The sequence below is a fragment of the Eumetopias jubatus genome, unplaced genomic scaffold (assembly GCF_037043125.1).
Source record: "Eumetopias jubatus isolate StellerSeaLion01/CBP00866 unplaced genomic scaffold, mEumJub1_p1.0 scaffold_7, whole genome shotgun sequence".
In the NCBI taxonomy this organism is placed as follows: domain Eukaryota; kingdom Metazoa; phylum Chordata; class Mammalia; order Carnivora; family Otariidae; genus Eumetopias; species Eumetopias jubatus.
The window spans coordinates 120,098,985-120,111,597 of NW_028274813.1; positions in this window are offsets into that span (position 1 = coordinate 120,098,985).

Sequence of the window (12,613 nt, forward strand, 5' to 3'; positions counted from 1 at the left end):
CGTTATAGATGAGGCAGGTCTTGGAAAAGTAAGCATGTCAATTGTCACTACTAAAAATTGCAATGACATTTAACAACTGCTCTATTACTCACTTAAATAAGGAAGGAAAAGAATAGGCAAAACTGGGGCACCTGGGTGGCTCAGTTGGTTAAGCAACTGCCTTCAGCTCAGATCATGATCCTGGAGTCCCGGGATCGAGTCCCACATTGGGCTCCCTGCTCAGCAGGGAGTCTGCTTCTCCCTCTGACCCTCACAATCTCTCTATCTCATTCTCTCTCTCAAATAAATAAATAAAATCTTCAAAAAAAAAAAAAGAATAGGCAAAACTATGTACCAAGCATTGTCTTTAATGTGTAAGCATACTATATTGAACATCAAAAGTAATGATTATCCTTGTTCAATGCTTTCTATCACATGTTACATTTCAGAGAAAAGCTGTAAATATGAAACCAGAGGCCTCTGATTCTCTCCCAATTCCTCCCTTCCTCCTTGTCCAGCCTCCTTGCCTTCCATACTTTTGATCTACCTGAAAGAAGGAAGGAAGGAAGGAAAGAAAGAAGAAAGGAAGGAAGAAACTTCCAAAGCCCATATGTGTGGGAAGACCTCAGAACTCAGCACCATTCCCCCTGCATCGGAGTGTAACTACTGGTCAAGGCCCTAGCAGAGTTCTGGGGCACCAAGGGCTGAGAGACAACAGCAGATTCATCCAGAGCTGCTGCCTCCATCCATCAGCAGGTGTAGACAACATAACCATTGCAGAAAGTGTCACGCAATCCTCTTACCATCATTTTCATTACGCATGCTATCACACTTGGGAGCATTAAGATTTTCTGCCAAGGGCTGAAACGGGACCTTAGAGGTGCATTCTTGCACTCCCGAATCCAAGACTGTACAATTTACATCTGTTAAAATGTTCATGTCCTTCGATCCATCATTCCTATGCTAGATATTTTGTCTTAGAAAAATATTGGTGTCTGTGTAAAATAATTCATATATGAAGATGTCTGTTGCACCATTGTTTGCACAAAACCAGAAAAAACTAAATGCCCATTACTATGGAGATGATTAGCCAAGTTGTGATGCATCCATATTATGAAGAACAACATGGCATTTAAAAAGAATGATCTGGGGCACCTGGGTGGTTCAGTTGGTTAAGCGACTGCCTTCGGCTCAAGTCATGATCCCAGAGTCCTGGGATCAAGCCCTGCATGGGGTTCCTTGCTCAGCAGGGAGTCTGCTTCTCCCTCTGCCTGCCGCTCCCCCTGCTTGTGCTCTCTCTCGCTCTATCTGACGAATAAATAAATAAAATCTTTTTTAAAAATAAAATAAAATAAATAAAAAGAATGATCTGGATCTACATATACTCACACGGAAATCTTTCCAAGACATATCAACAAAGGAAAAAAATCAAGCCTCAGAAACATGTGTACAGTGAGATGTTTATTCAAAACATCTCTATACATATAAGACTCTATACATATAAGAATATAAATGTACCAGAAAAGGAATGAAAGAATTCATATCCCATTGATAATGGTTGCCAAGGGTAAAGAGATTGGGAAAATAATTGAAATTTAAGTATTTGATTTCTTCTTTATTGTTTGAGTTTTTTTTTTTTACAACCAAATAGCTTTCTGTATTATTTGTGTCATAAAAAACAATAGTAACCCACTGACTTTGCAAAAAATTTTTAAAAAGACAAAATACATAAGGAAGACATTTAAATTAACTTTAATCCTCTTGCTCTGAAATATCTACAATTAATATTTGAATACGTTTTCTTCCAGCATCCCGTGGACCTTTTTATTATAAAGTGTTCAAGGGATTTAAAACTTCAAAATGCCCAGCACAGAGCATAAGCTGACAATGGAGGGCAAGGGTTGTAGCCTCAAGTTACATTTCTATTAAAAACCAACCCAACGCTGCATGTGCACAGCCATTACAAGGAAGTTTTAAAAACCGATATCAAAGAAAATAAGAGAAGTGAAATGCCCCAAGACCCAAAACAGACTCTACCGTGGGCTTTTGATTGCTGCAGCCTCTACATCATACATTTTAAAATATCCTGCAATTGTGTTGGGTCGCTTTTATAATTCAAATAGATCTTGATCATCTTTTGAGTTCTTTGAGGAGCCAAATGTTTTAAAAATGAAATCTTACACCTGTTTATAATAGTTCTCATCTGCACTATAACCTGTACAAAGAAACACATACAATTCCTCAACACCCCAAACCACGGTCTAACAAACATGCCTGTGCTGGGATATGAGAGAGGTCTCTAACAACCACGAGGCCAAGGGAGGTGAGCTGAGAAAAATACCACCGCACCTCAGAGGAAAGCCAGTGATAAATCCTGCTTTATAACTGTTCCCGCCTGGGAAACACAGATGGGATGTCTTACTTCTCTCACTGTTTGCTTCAAAGAGACAAGGCCTATACCAAACTCATAATTAGGCAGTGCTATGGGGGCATTTTCTTGGTGACTACTGGAGTGTGAGCACCACCACCACCCAACCTGGTATGGAGGAGTCCCCATGAGTAGCACTTCCTGGGGAAAGACAGAGAAATCCCGGAACTAGATGCTGGGTGTTGTGTTTCTTAATTCCTCTACTAGTTCAGCATATCAGAGAGTAGACGTCATTGTGTTTCAACAGAGGAGAGTTGAAACAGGCAAAGGGGAAAGAGGTGAAATAAAGGGAAAAAAAACATAGAAGAAGAGTAAAAATCCTCGTTGGAGAGAGTAAATGCAAAAATTGATGGTGCAGAAAATGGAATCAATATAGTGGAAAAAAACTAGAGAGTTATGCTCAGACTTAAAAGAAAGGGATGGACAGACTAAAATGATACTAAAATGATAATAGATAAAATGATGTACAGAAGATAGTGGAACAATGCTCTGACATATACATGATTGAGATTCCTGAATAACACACCACACTAAATAAGAAAATAATTACCGAAAACATAGTAAGAGAAAGTTTCTATTAGATCAGTCATTCTCAAAACGTGGTCTGCAGACTTTTGGGGGTCCCAGGACACTTTCAAACTTGAAACAATTTTCATAATAATAATGACATTATTTGCTCCTTTTCAGGGAGTTGTTATTTGCATTGACTGCACAAGAGCAATGGTGGGTAAAACTCTAATGCCCAAGCTTCAGAAAGCACCAGAGCAGTGGAATCAAACTAAATTACTAGCCATCATATTCTTTTCCCCTATGCATTTGTTTTTTTTTTTTAAATGCCAGTTTCATTTAAGAATGTCTTTGCTCCAACAGTACAAGTAGTAACATTATGAAATCCTGGCCCTTCTATATTCTGAGCATTACACTATGGTAATGAGCCTCCAAGACATCCCAGTGGTGTGCACCTCCCAGTTCACACCCTCATCTAGTCTCCCCCATCGAATAGGGACCATTTTGTAACCAAAAGTATATGGCAGAAATAACGGTATGTAACTTCCAAAGCTAAGTCATGAAGATATATTGCCTTCCTCCTTGCTGTCCTAGATCCCTCCCTCTGGGGAGGCAGCGGCCATGTTGTGAAGACACACAAGAAGCCCTCTAGACTGGTCCTCATGGAGAGAAATTGAAGTCTACTGCCAGTAACCAGCATTGACCAGCCAGGCATGTGAGTGAGCCATCTTGGAAATGGATCTTTCCACTCCAGTCAAGCTTCAGATGATGCAGTCCCAGCCAACATCTCGACTGCAACTTCATGAGAGCATCTGAGCCAGAATCACCAAGTGAGGCTTGTCCTAGACTCCTGACCCATAGCAACTGTGTGAGATAATAAATGTTTATGTTTGTGTTCAGCCGCTAAGTATGCGGATAATTTGCTATACCCTCATAGACAGGCAGGAAGCCCCGTGCCACCTGGAGAAACACAATGAATGCTCCAAGAGAGTTGCTGGCTGCGCTAGTCACTTCTTTTCACAGAATAGCATTTTTACTGAATAAGTAACTGATACATTAGAGTTACTCAGAAGCAGGCACGTGGCAGACTTGTTCTCAAAAATGAGCAAAGAGAACCTATCACTTCCAGGACAACTGACAGCATTGGTTGCCAGTGATAAAATTTGGACTTCTAGACGGAAATTCGAGTTTTGAGAGATTTATATCTGCCACTGTGAGTCTGACAGTTTGCTGACACATTAAGTCTTTTCTGATGAGATAGTAGCCAACTAATTAATGTGATTTTTTAATATGGTATAATGAAATGTGTCCACATTTGGAAGATCTATAATACTCAGCAAATTAACATTTTCCAAATGACCAATGCATGATATCACAAACGATCCATTTGAAATGCAAGATAGACCAGCGGGTTTTAATGTAACCAGGGATGAAGAGCTCATTGATATAGTTTCAGAGTCCACATTGGCGCTCACCTTTAAGGAACTACCACTTGCCAAGTTTTGCCATAGTATCAAAGAAAATATCCATAAATAACCAAAAAGTCTCTAAAACTACTCCTCTCTTCACCAACTACATAACCATGTGTCACTGGATTTTCTTCACCTACTTCAATAGAAACAACATAATGCAGCAAAGTGGGTGAAGAAGCAAATCTGAGAATTTACCTGATTTTTAGTTACTCCCACTTAAAGAGATTTGCAAAAATACAAGGCAATGCCTCTCTTCTCATTGAATTTCATTTCGTTCTTGAAAATATAGATAGTCTTCATAAAAATGTGCTGTTTATGCCAAGATTGAATGAGTTTATGATTATATTTTGGATTAATGAATATTTTTTAATTCTCAGTTTTTTAATTTGTAATATGGCAAATGATTGATAAATATATACCGCATGAACAAAAGTTTGCAGGAGAAGGTCCTCAGAAATTGTTAAATCTGAGACCAAAAAAGTTTGAGAACTGCATTACATGTGGAAGAAGACGTGTGTGCCTGGTTGAAGGGGTTGCCTTTCTGTGATTCAGAATCAGTTGGGTCATGCCGTGGGATCACAGTGGCTTACAGCAAGAAAGGTTTATTTCTTGCTCACACTGTAGGTTCCTGATGACACAGCAGCTACGTAGGAAACTTCCAGTCATCATGACTGATGGAAAGGAGGGCCTGGCAAAGCATGAGTGGGTCTCACAACTCCCGCCTGGAAGGAACACATGTCCTTGAGTGAGGCAAGTCATAAGGACGCACCTGACCTGAAGAAAGGCAGACACTTCTTCCTGCATGGGCACCAAGTACAAGAGTTGTGATAGAGTATATGACCCCACATCCCAGACAAAAGTCCAATGAAGGGATCGACACCCTACATATATGGCTTTAACATCAGGAATAAAGAAAATCAGGCCAGTACACATGCAGAGAGAGAAAAGGTTACCTAAAAAAGGAAATAAAGTCACTCTGGCTTCAATCTTTTCTGCAACTCTGAATGCCAAAAGACAATGGATTAAAAACCACAGAGATGTAAGGATTAAACGATGTGACCCAAGAATTATCTTGGTCAGGTTTCAAGGCAACAGAAACCCCTCTGAGATGTTTAAGGGCTCCGAAATCCACCACCCTTGACTGCAAATCTCAAAGGCATTTTCCAGCTGACTGAGAAAGGAGCAATAGGAAGAGCCGAGAAATGGGAAAACCATGTTGTAAATGAAATGGTGGTGAACCCGAAAACCACTTAAACGGAGAAGAGACTAAACGCTTATCATAAATCTGGTCATAAAATGGAAGGCAAATAACAAAATTATTCTTGCAGAGGAAGTACTATATAAGAAGTAAAACTTTAATAATATCAATCAAGATCTAAAATTTCAGATAATAGAAACAAAGATTAGCAAGTGGGAATATGATGAAGTAAAGTTTTTAAATTTCTATTTCTGAAACCAGATATTACTTCCTTTTTGAGTCTGGTATTTGGTGAAGCATAGGCTGAGAGTTTCTAAAAATTTAATCTTAATTAGTCAGAGAAACCAAAATTACAGATATAAATGCAGATATTCATAGATCTATAAATTTGGTGGCATTTGGTGAAGCATAGGCTGAAAGTTTCTAAAAATTTAATCCTAATTAGTCAGAGAAACCAAAATTACAGATATAAATGCAGATATTCATAGATCTATAACTATATATTTTTTCAAATGATATAAAAAGATAAAAATAATAAAGCCATTTATAAGGAAACAAAAGAAAAGTTTTAAAACAGTAAAAAAGGGGGGGAGGGCCAGATATGATCAATTATGATGATGTTTGAAACTCAGCCAAGCTCTTCCCATTAGAGTGATTCTCTAATGGGAAATTAAACGTGCTGTTTATAAAAGGCATTCCTAAAATACGGTAGAAAAAATTAAAAGGGAAATAAGGAGCAAAGTATATCAAGCAAAAACAAAGTCAAGGTATCAATTTACTCTACACAAAATAAAGTTCAAGAAAATAAAAGACACAACAGACTGGGGAGATGGTTATTTTATCCTGATAAAAAATCACAATTTACAATGAAAAAGTAACCACAATGAATTTTTATGTGTTGAATAACCTTGTGTCCACGTACCTGTAGGAAGTATAAAGTAAGAGGAAAAACGAATACAAACGGAAAAATGACGGAAAGACCAGGGTCAGACCGTGATGAATCAGGAAGGTACAAACTTAATAAGGACAGAGAAACAGTAGTACAATTTTTAAATTAATATATAAAAGAACAGGAGAATTTGATACTTGGACTCCATCTTATCTAAAATTCATGAAACATAAAATTGATCATATCACTGGCCCGAAAAATAAGTTCAGTAAATTTCAAACAGCAGGAGTTACATGGGCCATATTTGCATATAAAGCTTCCATGAGATTAAAAATTAATTTTTAAAAAGGGGGAAATTTGACTGAGTGCCATGTAAAAAAGAATATCAAGGTATTATTAAAAGAAGAAATCAAGAATGGCTTATATTTTAGAAAATCAATTAATATAATTCATAATATCAGTAGTTCATAAAGAAAAATGAATCTCTTATTTTTTAAATGTGGAACTTGATAAAAATAAAATTACACTTCTGACATCAAAAATATATATATATTCTTAGCTAATTGAGAAAAGGAACATGGTTTATTCACATTATTTTTTAAATGCCTACTTTAATGAAAGAAAAAAATATCACCACTTATGGCAAAACTCTAGAAAAGTGAGGACCAAGACAAGCATATGCATTTCCCCCCGCAAAGAGATTGCCTATTCAACTAGCCAAAAAAGTATATAAAAAATTAAATATAATTGTTATATGAGAAAGCAATTCCACCTCTAGATATGTACCCGAAAGAATGCAAGAGAGAGTCAAACTGATCCTGTCACCAATTTCTCACTAAGGCCAAAAGGTAGAAACAACCTAAGTGTTTATAAATCAACCGATGAATGGCTAAACGAAATGCTCTCTACAGACACTGGAACACGATTCAGCCGTAGAAAGGAATGAAATTCTCACCTATCCACAACACAGGTGAAGCTTGAAAACATGCAGAATAAAGTACACCAGACACTAAAGGTCAAAAATCGTGTGAGCAACTATATGACCTCAGAGGTTACCAGCTGTGGGCGGGAAGGAGAAATGGGGACTTTTTGTTTAGCACTTCTGTCTGGGATAACGAAAAAGTTCTGGAAATGTATGGTGATGGTGGTCTCACAACACAGTGAATCTACTCAGTGTCACTGAGTTATACACCTAAATAGGGTTTAAATGGCAAATTTTATGTTATGTATATTACACCACAATAACAAATGCAAAGAGAAATTAAATCTAGAAAAAGAAAAATATAATCACTGCCTATAGCTTAAGCTATTATAATGGTATACATGGAAAATAAAGAAAAATAAACTGAAAAATTACTAGAATACACTAGAGTTTAATAAGGAGACTAATTACAAAATAAATAAACAAAATCTAATAATTTCCCATATACCAATACTTACAAATTTACATATAAAGTATAATTTATAGTACTTATAAAATGTATTAAAAGTAAAGATTCCAGTTTTAAGAAAAAGTTAAAAATATAAAATACTTAGGAAAAAAAACCTAAAACATCTTGTAAGAAGAAAGTTAAAAGCTTTATTGAATGACTTAAAAAGAACATCTGAAAAATGGACAGACATATCATGTCCCCAAATGGGAGGGCTTGATATTGTAAACATGTCGATTATCACCAAATTAATCAAGAAGTATACCTAGGGGCATCTGGATGGCTCAGTCGGTTAAGCATCTGCCTTCGGCTCAGGTCATGATCCCAGAGTCTTGGGATCGAGCCCTGGGATCGAGTCCTGCATCTGGTTCCTTGCCCAGTGGGGAGCCTGCTTCTCCCTCAGCCTCTGCTCTTGTTCTCGCTCTCTCTTGAATAAATAAATCTTTAGGAAAAAAAAAAGAAGTACAACTAAATCTCTATCAGAACTTTTCACTTAAAAAAAATTCACAAATGCATCTGGAAGAATAAACATATTAAAATCACTAAGAAAAGAAAAGGTAACAACAATCTAAAATATGTTACTAGTACTGAGATGTGCCCATTGGCCGATTCATTTCACATGTATGTAATAAAAAGCACCCAGCACACACTATGTGCCCTGTGCTAAGACACAGCGATGAATAAGACAGACAAGGTCCCTGCCCTCATGGGCCAGTGGGCAGAGGGCATTTAGCAAATCTGGCGAGAATACACTTAACTCTTTTCCCTCCACCTGTCCTAGGTTCACTGGTTGTGGCTCTGCAACTCAGACTGCAGAAAGACAAACTGACAAGAGAAAAACAGCGTGTTAACCCGTGCATCCTGCACACGCTAAGTGGGTGAACTCGGTGCCGAGGAGCTTGGAGGGGTGGTCACAACGTGAGGTTTATATGGCATTTTAACAAAGAATAATAAATTGGCAGAAAAGTGGCAAGATAAAGGAAAAGGGGTCTAGGCATTTAGGGGCAGCACACTGTGGGAAGGTAGACATATGGGGAAAACTAATAGAAAGTGAGCGTTGCTTCTGCTTCGGTGAGGTATGGGCTGGGCTGATAGGTGTCTGGAGTCCTGGGGAGCTCTGCCCTTCCCGGGACAGGAAAGGGAGACACCTTTGCAAACTCACTCCCCACTTTGAGGCAAGGAGGGGAAAAAAAGCTTTTCTTGTGTCTGCTTCTTCTCAGTTGCCTTCGGCTCAAAATAACCTTCATGCTGAAGTAGATACTTGGGTGGCGGATTTTGACGCCGAGGGGAAGGTGGGGAGAGTTGCAGTGAACCCCGTGAAGGAGAGAAGCAGGATAAAATGCGCGGAGCTGACCCAAAGGGGATCATCCCCCAGGAAAGACAGTCAGGGACCCGGAAGGTCGGTCATGTAACCGCGGAGACTTAGAGTGGGGAGTTAGCTGCGAGGAAAGCCTGCTGAGAGCGTTCCCCCAGAGGGAACAGTTCCCCCAGAGGGAACAGTGTGCACAAAGGTCCTGAAACAGGAGGGTTCAGGGGCGTTTGCGTGGCAGCTGGCCAGAGGAGGGGGGATGGAGAGCTGTCCACGGAGGATTGGTCAGCAAGAGATTTTAGCAAGAGATTCTCTTTGGGTAAGGAGTGTATTTTACCATGGTAAGGTACTTCGGTAAGGATTTTATTTTATTTGGATGAAAAGGACAGATTTGAAAGACGAGGTGGCATGATCAAACGCATACCCAGAAAGCATCAGTCTAGCTGCTGTGTGAAGAATGTGGGGGCACAGGGAATACTTGGGGTACTCAGGTGACACAGGAAGAAGCCAGTGCTGGCTTGTCCAACCCAGGTGACAGAGGGGATGGAGAAAATTAACTTGTGGTATGGGACAGGAGAAAGTTCTCCAGAACAGACCTGAACATACACAGAAACTGACTACATGATAAATAATAGTGTTTCAAATCAGTGAAGAAAGAATAAATTACACAACAAATAATTTCGAGAGGGTAAGCTCTTCCTTTGGGTAAAAATTCAGTCACGACCCTACCTCCAGTCTTACACCAAAATGAATTTGACATAATTGAAAATGTCAGCGGGATGCGTGGCTTCGCCATTGCTTTAGGGAGGGGGACAAATGTATCACCGGAATTTTCAGTCCTTTAGAACAACACGCAAGACTTTGAATTTGTGAAATCGCGAAAGGAAAGGGACCAGACAAGAAAATGAAAATTGCCACCTTGTCGTCTTTCCCTGGGCTCCTTTTGGCTCTTTCTCAGATTCTCCTTTCTTTCGATGACTTAGACAGCATTGAGGGATGCTAACCAGCTGTTTGGGAGAATGTCCCTCAATTTTGACTTGTCTGTTACTCTCATGACTAGACTGGGATTCTTGTTTGGGGAGGAAGAGCACGGAGGTGAAGGGCTACTTGCAACATATCGAATCATGGCATCCTGTCAACGTGACTTCTCATGCTCACCAGGGATCACCTGGCTGAGGTCCTGTTTGTCAGGTTTCCCCACTGTGAAGTCCCTCCTTCTCCCTGGCTCCGGGCGGTCCTCTTGGGAAGGAAGTGACTCCATGCAGCCGTGCGCGTAGGGAGTGGGGAGTTAGGCTCCACCTCCGTGGTTGCCCAGGGTCCCACATCATTTGTTTGGAATTCCTCTGCGTGGGAGATCTGTCTACTCTCCTCCATGTATTTATTTATCCAATCATTATTTATATCAGTACGGACTTGTGGATATTTATTTTATACTTGGGCTTCTAATCTAAATACTACTTTATTTATTTAGTTGCTCAAATTGTTCCCTCTTTGGCCACTGGGAGCTCTTCCATGGTCTCTGGGACCTTTGACACTTTCCATCGCTTTCTTTTTTGAGCACTTCCTTACTCACGGGCACTGCAAGAGGCTTCCAGGCTCATCTTCTATATTTCCTGTGCCAGACCTAAAATCAGTCACTTCCCCAAGGATCCTTGGTTCCTGTAGTTGGAGAACTGAATTCAAAACCAAGATCCAGATACCAGGTGTTAATTACTTTTTTTACAAATCTGATATGATTCAGTGCTGTCAAGGATGTGTTAAGAAAAAAAAAAAAGACAACTGGCACTTTCATCCATTACTGATGAAGGAGCAAATGATACAATTTTTCTGGGAAAGTAAATTTTCAATGTGTATATAGCCTTAAGACTTTTTACACAAATTTTGATATTGTTTTCTCACATTTGACGCTCTATCTTAAGTGCAAAGATTTTCTGCCATATTATGTATGATAGCACAATATTAGAAAAGCCAAAGAACGTGGAAATGATGAAATAAAAGAATAAGAATAAATTATTCGTATATGATGACTAGGGAAATAAATAGATACATACGCATACGGGTCTTGTGGGGGAATGGTTTTCATGTGAACAAGAAACAGTAACATTGTGTGTGTGTGTGTGTGTGTGTGTGTGTATTGAAATATATAATTTGTTTATAAGGAAACATCTTTTAAAATGGAAGGAAAATTTCTAAAATATTAGTAGTGATGGCACCTGAATGACAGGATTATGTCATTTTTATTCTGTTTCTTCGTATTTTTTCTCTTTTTCCAATATTCTTTTAAAAGCTCGTACTTATAAAAAACTGAACATAAAGTGTTTTTATCACCTTAAATAGCTATGTAAAGTGGACGTCTAAGCGATTCCTGTTGGCTGTTTGGGTTTCGTGGACGAGTGGTTTTCATCTTCACCGAGTGACGCCATGGTTTTTTGGCAGTAGGTTCCTCATCAGCAAGAGGGGAGGAGGGCCTTACAGGGAGATGAATGTACTGTCCCCAAATCACACAGCAGATTTTTAGCAATACTTGAACTGCACACAGCAAGGGACTCTGGTGTGAGACTGGACTAAAGGCCAGGCGCCAGAACCCTCTGGATTGATTTGCTCTGTCCCTGTTCTCTTGGCCATGCTAACTCCTGAGAAACACACCTTCCTGCGTCATCGGGAGGACCAGGGAAAAGAGCCGACAAGCCTCAAAGTAGCACGGGGAGCAGAGCATGTTGAGATTACAAAGTCAAGCGAACTTGGCTTTCAGATGTTGGCGAGGCGGGTAATTAATTCACGCGGGACTTAGAGTTCTGGATTTGTTTTTCTCTTAGGCGAATCTGGGTTTGTTTTGGTGGAGAAGTCACTAATAATTTTGTGTTGTCTTCCCCAGCTACAGAGCTAGGTCACGTGACTCAAAGTTTTACCAAAAGCAGCACTTTTATTCTGTAAAGTTGCCAAGGCAACACCAACTGCTTATGGCATCATGTGACGGAGGGGACACAGACTGATTTTAGAAGCCTAAAATTATCACTCAATCTGCTCACCAAAATCCTGAAACAGCCAAGATGGCCCCAAGCCCAAGGAAAAGCTTCATAAATACTGCCCTGTATAAATGATGATGCTGATGAATTATGTATTGTTCTCTGAAGTCTGGTACCACAGCTTCAAATCACATACTAAAAACATACTCAAGACCAACATATGCTGGACATGCAGGACACACCTGCTAATCTGTTACCCATTACAGTTTCCCCAATACCACAAGGGATAAAAATAATTTTTTAGTTTTTGTTAAATGGACTTGAAAAATTAAAACCTATTTTTATTTAAGTTAATTATATCTCAAATAGTTCTCATTCAAGATATGCTGAAGATGAAGAATAAGAATGATACTTTTCGACTGGAATATATAATTA